This window comes from Amphimedon queenslandica, unplaced genomic scaffold, assembly GCF_000090795.2.
Source record: "Amphimedon queenslandica unplaced genomic scaffold, v1.1 AMPQUscaffold_13493, whole genome shotgun sequence".
Classification (NCBI taxonomy): domain Eukaryota; kingdom Metazoa; phylum Porifera; class Demospongiae; order Haplosclerida; family Niphatidae; genus Amphimedon; species Amphimedon queenslandica.
In genome coordinates, this window is record NW_003546271.1 from 20,401 (window position 1) to 40,217 (window position 19,817).

Below are 19,817 nucleotides of genomic sequence, written 5' to 3' on the forward strand. Positions count from 1 at the left end.
CTCATCAACAATCCCTGCTACATCACAGATCCATTTGTATCAATAGGGATTGCAACTGGACAATCTAATTGGCTATCAGAATTATTATTAGGATACAAATAATTATGCTGATTCATAAAAATAAGGCTCACTATTTTTTGTGTGACATTGCTCACAAGAATCACTAAAACTATTCAACCTCAATTTCCTAATGCTATTTGAGGCACATATTAATATGCCTACTTTGTGGGATCTGTTTTTGAAAACTGATTCTGACAGTACACTTGATGCAGCATTACATTTAATATCATCTCAAACTCTACACCTTTCATACTTCAAAATAATCAACTATTTCAGGGCTGTAATATGCTTCAATAATTTTAGTACCTTTGCTTCAATATTTGGTGCAGGTAATGAGTAATCAGAACATAATCTATACAATATTTCACCATAATTACAATCATAATAATCTTTATTCAGACGCTTTTTTTTAAATTTATCCATTTTGTTATGACAAAATTTATATCTCAAAAACTTATCTTTTGTTACACTTAATATTGTCTCTATTTTTATGATACCATTTCAAAGACTTTTGTACTTGTGGGTCCTGATTTTGTTGATAACATTTTTTAGACAACATTTTTTTATTTAGGTGGTACTGGGAATACCTTATAGCGTGTTTTCTTCAAGGATAACAAATTTTGCTTATTTCGCGGATTTTTCATGATTTGCAAAATTAAATTCCTTGAAAATCAATTTAATATGGTACAAGATCACAGATTAGTTAAAATTCGTGAAAATTAATTCTGCAAAGTTGCGGATATGAGTTATTTGTGAAATTTATTGTCCTCAAAAAGCACCCGCTACACAGTACTTTTTTTGCAAAGACTCTAATGATTTTATATTCTTTTATCTTTGTTTTTTGTTATACCAATGTTTAAACTTTTGCATAACATAACTTGTGTTCAATGCATTGTACTTTTTTCATTATGCAACCTATATCTTTTACTGATTTTATATGCAATTCTTGCTTTGCTTTTGACCCTGTTACATTGCCTTATATAGTATGCTCTGGCATTTCATCTCTTTTTGTATTTAAAGCCTTAAAATTGTTCAGTAATTTCATACTTTTTACTGTTACTATTACCATCACAAATACTCAGAAATCTTACGCTTATCATTGTAATTACTTACCTTGATAATATAACAAATATGCCAATGATTTATAATTGTACAGTTAGCAGCTGGCAATGGGAACTAAGTCCAGCTGTAGCCATAAACTCACTCTAAATGAAAATGAATTCATTAAATTTTAAAGTCACTTCATAATATTTACCTATTAGCTTGTAAAAAAACTAGTGATCTCTTAATCTCAAAAGTTTAAAGCTTTTAGACAGAAAAGAGAAGAGCAGAGCGAGATAAAGTTGCTGCAATTCCACTGTCACTACGGCAACAGTGCGCATGCACATTTTAATTTCAAAATGGCGTCTAAGACAGAGGGTGTGTTTCAACTACACCCAAATGATTAGAATTTATGAGATAAATTTAAACGATATATAAAAACCACCTATGAGGTCATTGACCAACTTGCTAAGGAATGATGCAAAGCCCGTCTTAAGCTGTTGTCTGCTTTAAGAAATTATCGTGGCAATAAAAGAAGTTGAAAGAAAAAGTCTGAAGTTTTTTGCAGAAATTGAATTTGGGCCTATTTTCAAGATATCCTCCTCCTGCTACATTATGGTACACTTTAAAAGTACAAGAAGAATCGCTCAGTGATGGAGAGCTCAACTAAGCAATTTATAAGGCTGTACAACGTAAGATAAAAGAGTTAAAAGATTTTGAGAATTGTAATATTGGCTGCCATCTTGATAAATCAACCTCAACCCTACATATAGGCTACCTCCTTTATAATATACATGTATACGATATGCATTTTATTATTGTTCTGTGGTACACGTTTTTAATATACTACACTTTTGTGTTTATAACATGTACATGTATTACGCTGTTACTTTGTTTAATTTATTATTATTATGAAGTAGGAAATACATGTATTTTAATGTAGCAATGTACAATAGTAATAAATTACAGAATAATTTGAAATTCTAGTGGGATAGCATTCACTGCAGCTCTTGGTACTTGGTGTTAAAGAAACCGGGAAAGAAGTATTCTCTGTACCCATATGAGCAAAGTGAGCATCGATCTACATGTATGGTGTACATGCCAAGCTTCGGGTCAATTACAACTACAGAGCGTAATTGTAATTGATTTACTGGTAACGCCGTAGCGTTACTAAGTAGGATTTATCCCAAAACAATATGGCTCTGATGACATTTGCAGCCTTGCTTATACTGGGAAAATGAGCTACTATGCTTACTTGACTTCTTAGAGGACCTTATCTTTACCAGAGAACTCTATTAGTACCATTAGCGTGGCAAAAAACCTTGTCTAATAGGAATGTCAAAAATGGGTGAACCAGCCGTTATGTTCAGCCACCTTCTTTTAATCTTCATCATCATCATCATCATCTGCTGTCAATCAGTTAATGGAGGGTATCATGGTTTTTGAACAATGCTACAAGGCTAATTTTTACACCACTCTACTCCAACTATACATGCACAGGTCAGCAACTTTTCAAATCACTCTTACAATTACAAAGGTTGCCATCTCTCTATTGTTACCAGTCCAACTTACTTCATTGCGCCATTTTGTTAATTAAAGTAGCATGTGCTCTAAAATGTGGGTGTGGTTGCTCATGCTCAGACCTCAGAATTGTGAAGAGGGAGCAAATTTTCATCTAGCTCTGCTTGGATCAATTGCAATACTTAATTGAGATTCCAGGCTTCTAGTTCCAGCTAAGAAAAGGTACTTAGTTTTGGATATCATTGTTTTATTATGTGTGTTCAATATATTGTATTTTAAAAACACAAACAATAATAATAATAATTAATCTTATGCAATGATTATGAACTTGCAACAGAAACAACATTCAACGGGACAAGATTGGAAGGAAGAGATGGGTGCTGTTACTTCTTTTCAACAAGGATTTCTGTCATGATTATTATTATATAAACACTGATCAGTATATATATATAGTATAGAATTCCTTTAGCATAACTATACTCACCACAATAACAATCGATACCATCTAAAAAAAATTTTACGAATATTATTAATAATCAAAACAAACAGGAACATTAAAAATTTAAAAAACATGATGAAGTAGGGTTCTACAGTAAATTTGTAAAAAAGTAACAGAAACAAGGACAAGTAGGATTCCGAATGACCAACGAAAATGCAAATTGAAAATCCTACTCTCATGATGCAAGTTTTACCCAACATTGTAAGATGATCCATAGTTTCTTAAATAAAAAAATTAAAAGTACAATGTAGAGTAGAATTTGAGTCACGAGTGTAGAACTTTCATTTGGTATTTTTGTTGGTCGTTTGGAATCTAATTTTTCCTTGTTTTTGTTAATTTACTCTAGAATTGTACTTCATCTTGTTTTTTTAAATCTTTAATCTTTACATGTTCTAATTGCGTAATTGTGACTGTACTTGCGTCTATAATAATCTTACTTTCATATCCCACCAATATCAGTCCTCAACAGTGAATTTTGAGCATAATAAGCCTGATTAATGTTCACTGATTAACAAAAATTTTAAAATTAAGAGCTAGGTGGTAAAAAATCATTGGTATTTTGTGATGATACTGGTGAAATTGGGATTGTTGTAATAAATGCTTTAATTATAGCTCTATTGCTATTGTTCTTGATCTGGTTTTAGTTGCTTTGGTAGTAATTGTAGTTGTATTTTAAATAAAATTTTATAACTTACCCCAAGCCTGCATGGTACATGCATGTACATTTTTCTTCCAGTTGTGTTGTACCTGATGTTTTTCTCAATACTGAATGTACACTTTGAGAACACTGAATGTACACCTTGAGAACATATCAGATACTCTACCAGTCAAATATGAGACAAATCAACAGGTATTGTACAATATAAAGTAGAGTACAGGCTGTTATTCATGTATATTAATTGTGTTTATGCAGGAGAGTGATGCTGCACTGAATGTTCAACTACAAAGCCAAGGTACATACATGTAAATAGTATTCCTACCATGTACATGAGTACATTGTCCCTCTTGTACATTTACTGTACAATCCACCCAGGATTTTCCACAGGATTATGGCATAGTGCTAAATGTGTCTTTATTCTATCAAATGTTTGAACTGATTCCAATTTGGATTTTTTAATGAATTTATGAAGTTGCTCCAAATGCTATGCATTGTTTTGTGTGATGCTTGTCAGCTGATTAATTTACCGTTCACATGCAGTTTCATGTACATGTAGCTTGCTCTGTGAGAAACCTTCCTCTTTCTCTCTCTTTCATCATCTCCAACTCTGCTCTTCCATAGTGTCACTCTCTTAGTCTATCATTGAGCCTCTAGAGACACTGACTCCTTCATTCACAATCAAAGCTAATGGAGTTGGTGTACTAATCTCACAGGAAAACTTAGAGTGGGGCCAATCACCAGTACTGACTCCAATTAAGAAGATTGTTCTCGCATGCAACCAATCTGAGATTCATGCTAAATTTCAGTTTTTTCTCTTAATTATGAAAAGCTACCAGCATATTACTTGAAATTTTATAACTTAAAACTGTACTTTGTTATGCATTTCACTTATTTTCCCTTCTTTCCTTTGGCCAGATGAGAGACAGCAGTGTTTTCACAATTCATTCATTTGCTGGTATAATTTTCGCTAAAACAAAACTGTCACTTACTGTAACTGCAGAACTGGATGATGACATTCAGAATGCACCTGTACATGTACATGTTCATGCATGTGCATTGACTAATTCATAAAAATTTGCTCTAATAATTTTGGTGAATAAATAATGGTAATGCTGTTTTGATAAATTAATGATACTTTAATTCCTACGTTAATGTTTAAGAAAGCAGTTCAAGTTTTATATTAGCCTATAGACTTCATTTAGAAGGTTCACAAATACACTTTATTCTCAGATAATAACTAAACTTTAAAATTTTTGTAACAGACGTCTAAGTTAGTAACTTGCTACTGATCTTCATCAGATGGAACAGGAATGTCACCATACTTAGAAACTCTCTTAATTGGTGCTGAGATGATGGGCGTGGAAACTCTCTTATAGCTGAGACTTTAGTATCAGATGGACGGATGCCTTCAGAGCTGATAGTGTGTCCAAGGACCTGGAGAGAGGTAGCACCAAGCTCACACTTGCTAGAATGCAGTAGGACACCATACTCTTTAAATCAATCAACAATGAGTTGAAGATATTTGTGTTTCCCTTCACTAGCATTGGCTATGAGAACATCATCTATGTATGCATATGCAAAAGTTAGACCATGAAGGACCTCATCAATGAAACGTTGGAAGGTCTGTGCTGCGTTACGTAGTCCAAATGGGATACGAGTAAACTCGAAAAACCCAATAGGGGTGGTGATGGCAGTCTTGTGTACATCTTCTGCTACTGGTATTCGGAGATATGCTCTGACCAAATCAAGCTTCGAAAAGATGACTGCCCCATGGAGAGTAGATGTTATGTCCTGTAAATGAGGAATTGGATACCTATCAGGAACGGTAATGCGATTGAGAGCTCTGTAATCTCCACATGGTCTCCAGTCACCAGACTTCCCAGGAACCAAGTGTAGAGCAGATGACCAGTTACTGGAGGAAGGCTGAATAATACCCAGATCCATCATGTGGTCAAATTCTGATTTCGCAACAGTAAGTTTCTCAGGTGGAAGACGACGAGTATGACACGACACAGGGGACCTGAGGTCACAATGTGGTGTACGGTGCTGTGCTTCATCAGAGTATTGGCAAACGAGCCATGGGTAACCTGCAAGGAGAGAAGTAAAAAGATTGGAAGAAAAGAGGGGGTTAATTATTGTGGTAAGGCTGTGTGTATTTTGGTGTGTGCATATAATATTGGCCATGATTTGTAGAGGAGTCCATGAGGGTCCGGCGTTTCACATCAACTCTGAGGCTGTGATGTCCAAGGTAATCGGCTCCCAAAATAGGGTGCTTGACATCAGCTACAGTAAAGACCCAACAATACGGTCAACGCAATCCCAGGTTCAGAGTGACGGACCTTGTACCATAAGTGGGAATAGGAATGCCATTAGTGGCTTGAAGATTGACTCCACTCAGACGATGACGTCTATCAGACTGAATGGGTGGGATTACACTGACCTCAGCACCTGTATCAATCAAGAAACGGTGATTTGATGACCTATCGACAGCAAAAAACAGGTGACTGTGAGAGAGGCCAGGCACACTGGTCGCAATCAGGGACCAGCTTGTCCATTTCCCAAATTCCAAGAACAGGGATGAGTACACTTTGCTGCCTTATTGGCAAAAATGAGCATGGTACTAGCACAAACCAGCTGCTGTAGTAGATGGAGCAAGACTTGCAGTTCGTCTTCGAGACTGCTGGTGCCGTTGTGGTAGGGACTTCACTAATGACTTTAGATCTGTGATCTCAGCACGTAAATGCTCCACCTTTGTGGAGAACTGACTGTTTTCAATGGAGGATACAGAAGGCAACGAAACCTCAGTTACTCTGTCCGCAAAGCTGCAAGTGATTCACTGTCTTCATTCTCTTTGACAGACGCTAGCAACATTCTGACGTTGGAGGGAAGACGTTGCAGAAACAACTCCCGAAGAAATGATGGGTCTGCAGTATCAGCCTTGTCCCCTAGCAATTGCTTTATACGCCAAAGGAGTTTGGAAGGTGTGCTATCCCCTAAGTTTTCAGTGGTAAATTGTTGTAATCTCCTTTGCTCTGAAGAAGTAGTGCATCTAATACGTTCCTTCTTCAGAGAATCATATGAATCAGTCCCAGGAGGGTGTAAATGAGATTTCTGACTTCAGTAGCGTACTTGGGGGTAAGCGATGCAACTATGTGATCAAACTTTGTTCTTTGGGTGGTTATTCCTTGGGTGATAAATTGGGCCTCGACTTGGGCGAACCAAATTTCAGCCAGAATGGAGGGATCTTGAGAGTTATGGGTGTAATAGCAGCAGGAGCGGGAGAAGGAGCGCTAGACATTCTGGGTCACCAATGTGGGAATGGATTCCCATCAATATGATCTTCGATAAAAGATAGAGTGCTAATGCTCTAGATTGTTAAAGATAACAAATGGTAAAGAGGCAAGGAGGACACTAGAGACAGAACATGTACTATATTGTGTATGCGCATGTGTGGACAGGATAATTAATAGTAATAACAATACAATTTATTCATTAGTCATGGTAGTGCTAACTGTAGTAAATAATAACAATAATAATAACAATAATAATAATAATAATAACAATAATAATAATAATAATAATAATAATAATAATAGTGACAATAAGAATAAGAATCATTACTTCACCACATTATCAGTTAGATTAAATATAATAATTATTATTACTATTGTTTCATTACATAATTTTTAGAAGGAAAAAACCTTTGGAGTGAAGAGAGTTAAATTCCAGTGAAAGAACTTTTTGTCATAGCCATCCACCTCTTCCAGCACCACTTGCACTGGCGGAGCATGAAATTCAAGCTGCATGTAGTACTAAAACAGGTGAATTGTTTTACATGTATCTGTACAAATTTAGTACACATTAATAACATAGTACTTGATTATCACAAACAATTGATGTTGTTTGGTTTAGATGTTATACAGTCTCTAATTAGAAGAATGGATATTATGGGACACATGGTGCAGTCCCAATTGGGCTACTTAACATTATCATTATTTTTATTGCAAATACTAGTATGAACACAATGGTTAGTATGAAAGTATTCAGTACTAATTATTAGTGATTAGTAATATCCTATGAATATTCTAGGCGGGTACTCTAACACATACATGTTTCCCAGTAAGTAGTAATGGAAGTACTCCTAGTGCCCCATCTGCTTGTAATCTACCGCAGCCAGTAATTCAATGTAATGAGCCAGTTAACCCTTTTACTGTCGGGGTTAAAAATAGCTAAACTATCCTGCGGTCAGATGTTTCATTCAATGACATAGCTGCAAATGTAGTTGCTATTATCAAAACAGTACAGGCGTACCTGATAAGTATATTTTGAAATGAGACAAAGGGACACTTAAAGTGCCTGTTCTAATGCTAAGCTTCATAGTACATGTTAAATTTTAGTCAAAATGCAGAAAAGTATTTAATAACTCTTGCTCTAAACACAAATAATTTGTAATTGTAGTAATACATACTAGAGCATGTCGGTACACAATGTCTTGTAAATAATTTGTAGCTTTCTATTCTTCAGAAGTCAAGAAACAAGGCAAAAAAGAGAGCCTAATAGAACAGCCTCGAGACCACGCCCGACGACCAAAGTGCCAAAGAAAGGCTTGAAAACACAAAAACATACCATCTTGGCTTCATAAATGTCTTCTGCAGGTTCTACTTCAGTTACCCTATAACAAGATATGGGAGAAAACGCGCCCCTTCTTTAAGTATAGATAATAGAGTAAGGGAAAGGGATAGGCAACGCAACCTTTTGGCGCGAAGTTTACAGCACAGTTTTATAGGGTAGCTTAGCAACAACACAAATCAAATGCTAGTTGCGCTTTTCTTTCTCCACTTCTCGTCTCCCAAGTTTCTTTCTAACTTACAGGTTAACTTATTAACAATGAATGATAATATTCATGATGCGCTTGATTTTTAAATAACTAACATTGATGGTAATGCACAAAAAAGACCAATGAAGGCTTTAGGTACACTTTTTACAAATAGTATTAAAGCCCAAGATCTCCAAGCACTATACATAAACAGTACTGTAAGTGAATAACATTAAATAAGAGTTTATTTTATTCTATTCTAACTTCATGCATACATAATAACCCAAAATAGGTAAAATAGGCCTTGTTTACAGGTACACTTTTCTTTGAAGGGACTTATTTGAAAGGGTTTAAACTTACCTCATACAAAGTACAATGACTACACATTAATAATAAGCATAGCTGATATTCAAGTAAAAGATAGTTTAAAATTTACAATATTTTTTAACTTTAGATGGGCCGCATATGTACATTTAATAAACAGCGCAAAAATTCATCATCAAAGCACCTTGAGGTATCAATACCCATCAAACTTCTCTGTAAACTACCAAACAATTTTTGGACATTACTGAAAGCAACGGAATTGCCAGATGGATGGGCTAGACAAAATGATGAATCGACCAACACTGTAATTATATTCAACACGACACGTTTAAAGGGAAAACACACTATTTATCACACTCTGACAATCAACGAATCTCTCACATACACATTGAACGCATTTAATAGAACAGTTAACCACAGTATTATTCTTCATTTCCCCCCCCTGTACTACACAATGAAGACACATCCATAAAGACACTAAAAAGCATTAGCAATGTGAAAGTTTGTCACAGTAGCAGTGATGAAAAGTTTTTTGAATTAATACATGTTAAAGGAGGAAAGATGCTTAACCAAAGTGGTAAGGCTTAATTTTGCAAATACTGTACCTGTATTAAAATAATTTGTATATTTATAGGGCAGACCATTGCTGAGTTATAAGAATATCCCTTTGAAACCATTAGACATGTTTGTTGTCTCTTTGTTGGTTCATTCAATGTTAGATGTCATGAGTGTTCACAGTACCGTAACACACTAAGGGCACTCATAAGTAGGCAAAACACACATCAAGAAGAAGCTTCCTCATCACCATACACTAATTATCGTCATATTTCCCATGATTACCTTGCAAGTGAAGTTAAACACTTAAAAGTCAAACTTAAAGAAGCGGAAACAATAATTTGCAAGTTACCAAAAGTACAGGGAGCTAACACCATAGCACTTGACTCTGAAATGAACTCTGATTTTGTATCAATCATGACCGATCATCATCACCATATCATTAACACCTACCCAGAATACAGCTTCCAACATATTTTTTGGAAAAGCCAAATGGAGTCAATTCAAAAAGATCCCGATGATGCTTAAATGGTGCATTTATTTGAGACATAACCACCTGGTGCATATGAATTACTTAGAAAAAGTAAATGCATTCAATTGCCGTCTCAAAGTACACTACGTTCATATACGCATTGTAACAGCAGTTCTGGCTTTTCTGTAGACCTTGACAAGCAACTACTACAATAGGTCAATTCTCATTGTCCTGAGCCTTATCAAAGGTCAGTTCTATTACTAGGTGACGAAATGCACATACGTAAAGGCCTTGTTTATGACAAGAATACTGGAGAGTTGGTTGGATATTGTAAGTTGGGGGACATAAATAACCATCTTTTGAAATTTGAAAAAGAATGTGTGGAACATACCAATTCTAAAGAATTAGCAAAAACTGTACTTGATTTGATGGTGCAAGGCCTTTTTAATAATCTATCTTTTCCTTATGCTGCCTTCCCAACAAGCAGCTCAACTGGTGATCAGCTTATACCGATCATGTATGAGGCACAAATGAGAGTAGAGAAATGTGATCCAGAAGTTTTGGGATTTACCATAGATGGCAACTCAGTTAACCGGAGGTTTTTTAATCATTTTGGATTAAGTACCAATAACATGAAGCACTACACAAATAATCCACTTTTGCTAAATCAAAGAAAATTGTTGTTTTTCTCAGATCCGCCTCACCTCATAAAAACAAGCAGAAATAGCCTGTCTAATAGAAATATGGAGGTAAGTCAACAATAATATTAATAACTATTACCAATTGAAAAAATATTTATTGTTTGACGGTAAATCAATTTCACTGGTTTTTGTGAAGCAGCTATATGAAATGGCTATACAGCATCAGGGGTTGACGACACTACCTGAGCTCATATATAAACACATTTACTTGACGTCATTCTCTAAAATAAGAGTTGCCTTAGCTGCACAAGTATGTACAAGCACATAATATATAAGTACATGTATTTTAAAAATTCTTTATAACAACATTGATAGGTTTTAAGCTTAAGTGTTGCAACCTATGCGTTCTTATTTATGAGAAGAAGCATCTGAAACTGCTAACTTCATTGAGAAGTTAGATACGTTTTTTGACATAATTAATGTCAGTAATTATTGGAGCTGCTATAAAGAACTGAACTATAGTAAGTCACCTTATCGATGGGATAAAGACTTCAGACTGAAGGTATTAGTATGATTCTAATATAAATGGTGATATAAAATATTAGTGTTTACAAGACGATTTTCTGCCATGGTTAAAGAAATGGGAAGATGAAGTTAAGGCAAGAAATGATGTAAAGGGTAAAGCAAAAAAGGTTGATGCTTAGTAGTGAAACTATGCTGGGATTAAGAGTAACTGGTACTTACTAAAAAATGAAATAAATTATTATTACATCTTAATATAGCTTACTCTTTATTCACCTCATTCAACAACTCTTTAAGACTGATGGAGTGAAGGCATTTTTAAGTCAAAAAATTTGCCAAGCCCATTGGAGAAGTTTTTTGGCCGCCAAAGGCAGCGGAGTTCGGTAAATGAAAATCCTACAGTGGCAGAGTTTCTTAAGAACAATCAAGCTCTGCGAATGGTAGATTCCATTCATGTCAAAGCCTCTAAAGGAATTACACGAGGAAACGATTCTGCCAGTATTACTATTACATCAGGGTTATTACCACGCAATAGAAAGGACCAAGGGAAGATAGTGATCAAGAGTTAGAAAATGATATTACTTTTAGCGCAACAAATTTGCAAGGTCAGCTACTTCACAATAGTTATTTTATTTCTAACTATTATACATAATAGGTACACTGGAACAGTTGATGAAGGATAAAAGGTTTGTTCAGCTAACAATAAGTGCTATTCAGGAGCACAAGATGCAGCTACAAAAATATTGGATCGGGTATCTAAAACCCCTACCCAGTCTCATGTATATGATGCCTTTTTACAATCTCTCCTTAAAATGTGGACATCTGTACCTCTTGCTAATGGTCATGCTAATGGTCATATTAGAGAGCAAGTCTGGAGTCGGTCAGCTACTTCTGTTCTTCTGAAGAGTACGTCCAGTTTTGGAAATCTGTTCCTCAGGATGCTGGTGTAACAGATGCATCACCTCTCCTTTTTTTCTACAAAACATACAACATGTTTACAAATTTATGGAAAGAAGATTACCCATTCATGGTGTAGTGGGTATATGTGGGTCCACTGAACCATTAACGGATGATGAAGGAAGGCAATGTGGTATGTTGGTGGATATTTTATTAAAAATCTGACTAAAAAATCAATTCAAAAATTGGCAGCCATCCCAAATACACTTACGACTTGTTTCTGATACTTAAAAGTTTTGAAGAGACAGATGAGAGGGTAGAAGACAATGAAACAAATGATGAGCTACACATAAAATCAAAGGAATGGATTGATGCCACCAATACGGGAGGACTCACGCGCTGCACAAATGAGTTTTACAACTTTATGATAAACTTACAAAAAGAGACAAAGAGGATGCTAGAAGAATTAGATGAGTTTACTACAGAGCAGAAAATAGACGAAAACAAAGTTATAACTCACTTGAAATCAAACAAGTCTATCACAAGTTTTTGGGAGGGACTTAGGATTGCAGACGAGCTAATGGCTATACTTCTAGATCTGCTGCTTCAGGAGTACATTAAATTCAGAATATTTTCTGACACTAACAAAATTATGGAGCAGTACAGACTTAAGGAAAAACCACCGTTCAGGAAAAGAAAAGTCTTCGTAGAGATAGACAAAAGTAAGCACAGCTCACTACTACCACTACGCACCACTGATTCAGATCTATGCCTCTATGGATCTCTACAGAAAAAAGTTTTTAGAATGTAAATAAATTATATACAGCAGACTAGAGCGCAACTAGCATTTTCAGCTGCAAACGGGAGTTTCCAATCCCTTTTTTTAATTTTTCTATGCTTTGAGACCACGCCCACTTCATTTCTCTATTGGTTTGTACAGCGGAAAAAAGGTAAAACAGTTTCTTCTTTTTCTAGGCGCTTCATAAACCTTATAGATACTTGAAATAGCTCTTTGTACTCCTCAGACTTCATGGAGGAAAGATCTGCTGGCTATTTTTTGAACGTATCAAGTGTGCTTGAGATAGCAGGCCCTTTTTGCAGTTGTAAATGACAACGATCGTTTCTTTGTCTGTAACACAGCGAAACAACTAGCTACCAGCTTATAACTTGCAAGTAAAGAAAGAAAAGGTTTGAAATAGCCTACAATACCTTTACTTTGTGCAGCAGACTATTTTAGAAATAGTTTTAGGCAGCAGTATGCATCTAGACGCATTTATGCGTTACTGACACTTTCAAAGATCCACCCCCAGATGCATTAATGCGTTATTGACCGTGAAAGGGTTAAGGCAATCAGCACCAATACTACTGTACACACTGGTAATAGTAGAAAAATATTTTTGATACTCCTTTATTGATTTCCCATAATTTATAGTGATTAATAAATATCCCAAACTAAAGACACTCAAGTTGGATGATTGCCTGTAAGACTAACTAGTTAAGCTTACTTTGGGCCATCACTTTTGTTTATATGTAGTGTGTATGGGGAGAAGGAGAACCCTCCTTTGCCAGCTGGTACTCTAATGGAGCTGAAGCAGAAGCTACTAGGATTATTCCATCCACGTGATATTAGTACAAAGGTAGAATTTGAGCCGTATTGGTTTAAGTGTATTCAAGCAATGAATCATCTCTCTTTTGGGCGTAGAAGCAAATATCCATCTGATATCAAGAGTCTAGAGTAGCAGGCTACACCGAGTGTAGTACCATATCAGATAATAGTAGTCTGACACAGTGACAATGTTGATATACATGTATTATATTATATAATAGATGTTATGATAATAAAGATGCAAAAGATATCCAATGAATAAAAGATATACTTTGTTTTTAATTTTATATTACATATCGGAAGGGGATAAACAGGGAGGACGGATTAAGAGGGGCATAGAAGAGACTTATAAGTGCATGCAATCTGTAATGTACATGTCTGTTCACATAAATTTCATGTATGTGATGTTACATTAATAAGGACAAGGAAGATCAAAAGAGCTACTGTGTGCATGTACATGTATTAATATCGAGTGGGGCCTCTATTGCATTCAATCACTTTCTGTATTACTTTACATAAGTGTCCGATATATTTTCTAAACTTCTATCTACAGTTTCTCAATAATCCATGATTCCTTTGACTAATTCCTCCTTTCTTTCTGGCTTCACTACTCTCCTGACTTATTCTTTGAGCTCATTCTATAGATTTTTAATTGGATTAAGATCTGGGGATTCTGGTGGTGTTTTTCACCAGTTTATGTTGTTGGCATCTAACCTCTCCTTTACTTTCTTTGAGGCATGTTTCAGATCATTATCCTGCATAAATCTTGTAGATTGATTTATGAGCTTGGTATAGGGAATCAGTCCATTTTTCGAAACTCAATGAAGCTGGCTGAATTCATCTATCCTTGAAACAGCACAATTTGCGTCTTTCCTTGGCTACTTATACCTGCCCATACATGTACTTTATAGGAGTGTTTCGCTCAGTATAATAGGTTTTTAAAAATGCCGTTCATGTACATGTAACATTAATTAATTTTAGTGCTACCTTGGGTTTGGGTTTCGGTGGGGCACCTATTTTCCTACATGAAAATTTCCTGTGGGACTCTAATTGAATTGTACACTCATCAGTGTACAGTACATCAGAAAAACCAGTAGTCCAGTGCTCCTGCAGGTGATCTTAAACGATCATGTGCAGAATATAACCACTGCTTCACCTTACGTGATGATTGCTACAGCACCAAGCATGAGCACGGGTATAAAAATGGGGGTGGGCTGCCCAGTCAATTAAAAATGGCGGGTGGCTTTAGAATGTAATTAAAAATGGGCAGTGAAGAATCACAGAATGCAAGCACCACAGGCATCCACAAGATCTGAAAAAGACTCTTAGAAGAGTACAGACAGTTTTACTAACTCCCTATACCAGCAGAAGACTCAAAAGCGCCATGCATCATGCAGCTTTAACTAAAACTGTAAAATTAAACATGGCTGTCAACAGACCAAAGCTAGCTTGTTCTTAGATAGCAAGGATTGAAAATCTTCTAAATGATGACTAAAGGCACCTTTCTCTTCGGTAGACTCAAACTCGATGTTAAAAGTCATCCTGAATGAGTCCTTGATCGTCCTGAAGCTCGGCCTGTTTCACTATGACTCGCTATAAAAAACTTAACCGTGATTTAGTCAGAAGATAAGAACAAGAAACATGTGGAAATAAGAGGCCAGGCAATTGTAGCATCTTCCTTTTACTGTTACTATGTAAATCAACTGATGTTATCACGATCTTTATCATGTGTAATCGCCATTTTGAATATTTGCTTCCATTTTTGGGCAGACCACCCCCCTTTGATACTGCGCATGCTCGTTTAAGCTCATTTCAATTGCTTCTTTTTGTTTGGTCCTCTAATGAACTAGCAGTATGCACTCCCATGGTATGTCAAACCTAGTTCATCACGAGACTTCAATATTGTTGTCAGTGACAGTGAATGACCTTTCTCAACAAGAAGTTTCTGAAGTTGAGTAGCAGTGCCTTCATCATTAGCTTGCATTTGGTTCTCTACTATCTTTAATACTTGTTTGGTTACTTTTGAAGGTCTTCCAGATTTTATATTGTCAAAGTATAAAGAAGAGTAGTAGAATTAATGCTGACAAACCTGGCCTGTGAGTAATTGAACCAGTTTTCATGTACTTCTTACTCAGTCTGCTCATACCTAAGACTTTGACTTTCAGTCCCTTTTCTCTCATGAGCTAGACAATACTTGTGGATTTGTACCCAAGTGCTACAGTAAAATTAGAGGTGAATCCTTACAATGATTTTTAAAAACTTACAAAAGAAATGTAAAATCGTCTGTTGTTTCTAAGTGCTGTAAACCATTGTCACTAGTCCAATGCGTGCGTTTTTGCAATTTGAAAGTGGTAGTAAGTATTGGGTTAAAGCTTTATGTGATTTTAATTTCATGTTGAGATATTTCTGAATTATTTTGTTGTGTAGGTGGTGTTATCAGTATCAAACTACGCATTTTGTACTTTATGGGTGCTAGTTTATGAACATAATGTGACAAGCACCAATGAAAAGGCTGAGTTTTGCCTTGTGAGCATTTTTGCCTTGAAAGCATCACACTACCTTTTGCAGTGTCTACATGTACATTTGTTTACTAAACTTAATGTTGTATGCGTGTGTACCTTAATAGGTCCGTCAAAGCTCATTTGAAGGTACTAACACTAGTACAAAGTTAATAGCTCTACAATTTTTTTTATTTATTTACTGTTGGTTTTATGTTGTTTCTGTAATGATCAATTTTTGAATATTCTTATTTTTAAAAGTAATATGATTCTACAGAAAGAACAGTTTTAATTTTAACGATTAATGTGGCAAAACTAGTAATAGTAAAAAGATAATTGGAACAAGATATTGTTACAAGTTAGAATAGTAAAATAGCATAGATAGTAGACACGGATTGGGATAAGAAACATATCACGTGGGCCACGTTGCACGCATGGCCATCCTCGTTTGTGATAATCTGATGGCTCACGCTTATACTCTGACGACACTCCTCTTGCTGTAGTCACAAGGCTGATCAAAGCTGACACTGTGTGGGACTTTTGCTGCTACAGCAGCGACTCTGAGATCTTTTAAGCAGTGCTGCCTTCCTCCTTGGGGCTCTGTTCATGCCAAGACTATAGTCATAGACCGATACTTTTGATTAGAGCATCGTAAGGGACAATTATGTAAGATAATGTCTTACTGCATTTGTGGCACCCTAGCTCTTATTCCTTACTGAAATCTCATGTTACTGATATTATTCAATGAAATAAAACCTTTCCCATGTAACTAAATTCCTGGTATAAATTAAGTGCTTTGCTATGATTTTTATGATTATGTATAGACTGTCATGGGAAAAAGGAAATTGAGATTGAAGTATCCATAGAACTACGAAAGAATTAACGTAACCATAATTGACAAAGGTACCTTATGGCGGATTTTAAAATTCATTAAAATGAAAAATATCATTCTGTGAGTGCACTGTTGGACAAGCATTGTTTCTGAATGTTACATAGGAACTTATTGCATCCAGTGGAGTAATTTTATAATAATTGAAGCTCATGATGTTGGATTTTTTTGCTTTAAAGACAAATTTCACTACCTGCCATAAGGTGCCTTTTGTCAATTATGGTAAATCAGTCACAAGATCATACTTCGGAGCTGATTGTTAAATTATCCATTTCTAGCTACAATTCTTGCCTGTTCACAATGCAGCTGCACTATATGACAGGTTAACAACGTCATGAAGTATGCCACATGAATGGTCATCATCATTGCTTGTGTCTGAACTCCATTCATCCTTCTCTCTGAGGAACAATCTTACTTGTTCAGCCTTTAAGTTGTGTCACTCTCACCATTACAGTTAAAGAAGATTGTTTGGTTGCTGTTTGTAAATAATAGACAAGTTGATTGTAGTTAATGTAAGCTTTTGCAGCCACTTTTGACTCATCAGCTTAATAGTATTACTCTCCTACTACAACTTTTGTCACTATTGGAAGGTAGCCATATCTGTAATGGTAACTGTGATGACAAATTTTGACCAGTTCAACAACATGGTAAAGGAACTTTTTATGGCAAGTCAGGTATTTTTTTCAAATGTCAAATTTGTTTTTCCATTAACTTTTGTCTCGAATTCTATAGGCACTGATGTTATGGCATATTATGATTCATCGCTCACAACTCCAAATATTAGTCACAATATGTGCGATATTGCTGTCCTATTTTTGATGTTGTCATTATTGTGATGATTATAGGTACGTACATGTATATGGTAACATTAAGCATGATTAACTTCACAGCCTTCTCTTCACTTATTGGCAAACCAAGAGAAGAATCTTTCTTCATCTGCATTAGATACTTCAAGTCATGTCAACTATAAATGTTTTACACCACCAGAAAAAGATACACAAATTGCTGCAGTGAAACATGAGAATTGTCTTCGACTTAAGCTCCATAGAGTAACAGTGAATCTGGATGCTATTGTTCGGAAACAAGAGTCACGCTTGATGATGAAGCTGCATCAGATATTAGCTAAATCAAAACAGAAGAGGAAGAGACAGTTCATTCTGCATTTCAACCTTGTTTTTTGCAGAGGATCTTCTGGCAGCAGCGGAAAGATAGTCAAGGAGTGGCAATGACTTTAAAGGGATGTGTTAAGATCCATTATTGATTAAGTGGTGTATTTATTTTGCCATCTATCTGCTATGTCATATGAAATGCTCCGTCAATCAGGAGTTATTCGTTAGCCATCTCAAGGAACCCTAAGAGAATATACGAACTATGCATAGGCTAATCCATGATTTTCTTATGAAGTTCATACTCAGTTATTAATTGCTGTCGATGCAAAGTCATGTCCTGGATGGCATAAGTTTGTTGCACTACTTTTTCATGAAATGCATATGAAGGAAGGCTTGGTTTACAACAAACACACAGGAAAGATGTCAAGGTTTGTAGATTTAGAAGATATCAACAACCATTTATTGGATTTCCTGAAGTATGTTGAAAAGGAATTAACCAAAACCAAGTCATTGGGAACTTTTGTCATGGTGACAATGGTAAAATTGCTTTTTACCCCTTTTCAATATCCTTATGCACTTTTTCCCTTTGCTAACATTACTGGTGACCAGCTCTTTCAGCCATTTTGGGATGCTGTATACCGATTAGAACGAATGGAATTCAAAGTTATGTAATCACTTACGATTATTTGAAATAATTACATATAAAACAATGTCTAGGTTCTGGCAACTACATTCAATGGAGCCTCTGTTAATTGTTGTTTGGTTGCTATTCATGACAGATCTACTCCAAGTCTTTATGAGACAAGAAATATGTATTCTTCAGATAGAGATATTTTCTTTTTTTCAGATGTCCCACATTTTATTAAAACTACTAGGAACTGCTGGGCATCTAGTACTCGAAAGTTATGGGTAAGCGGTAGAAAACTTATTCAAATTGAAAGTACAACAATAATAGACTAATGACAAGGAAATATCATGGGAACACCTTCACTAGCTTCATAAGCATGACAAAGGTAAAGGAGCAGGTTTGGCCATGGTGCTAGCAAAATTTAAGTATGAGAACCTGTATCTAACATCTTTCTCTAAATGAGGGTTGACCTAGCTGTGCAGGTAATCAATACCATATGTACAATGTACAGCATAACTAAACATGTATTTTGTTAGGTTTTAAGTAAACAGTTGGAAAAGCTATACAGCTTACAGGAGGAACAGAGGCACTGGAAACAGCAGAATTCATTCTTTTCTTTGACAAATTCTTTGATATCTTTAATATGAGCAGCCTGACAGATGGGACTAGGGTCTCGACAACCTTTTCATCACTATAGAAATGGCAAAGACAAAAGATTGAATGTAAGTTTATTTCATTTAAACTCTTGTATCATGTACTATCTATCATAATGTTCACATGTAGTGGCTTAAAGAGGAGTTTCTACCTTATTTGGATGCATGGGAAGCTAGTGTGAATGCTCGTCAAGGTTTTACAAATGCTGAAAAGAAGCGTATGCTATTAAGTCAGGAAATATTTTTGAGTATAAGAAGAACAGGTTCTCATCAAAATGTTAAGTTGAATTTAACTTTCAGTCGACTTTAATTTATAGTCTTATCAGTTATTGACTTCATCATCTATGCATTCTCCTTACCTGCAGTCACCAGTAACAAGCTTTGTTTTCAAAGTAATAATTTGTGTCACGAGCCATTAGAAAACTATT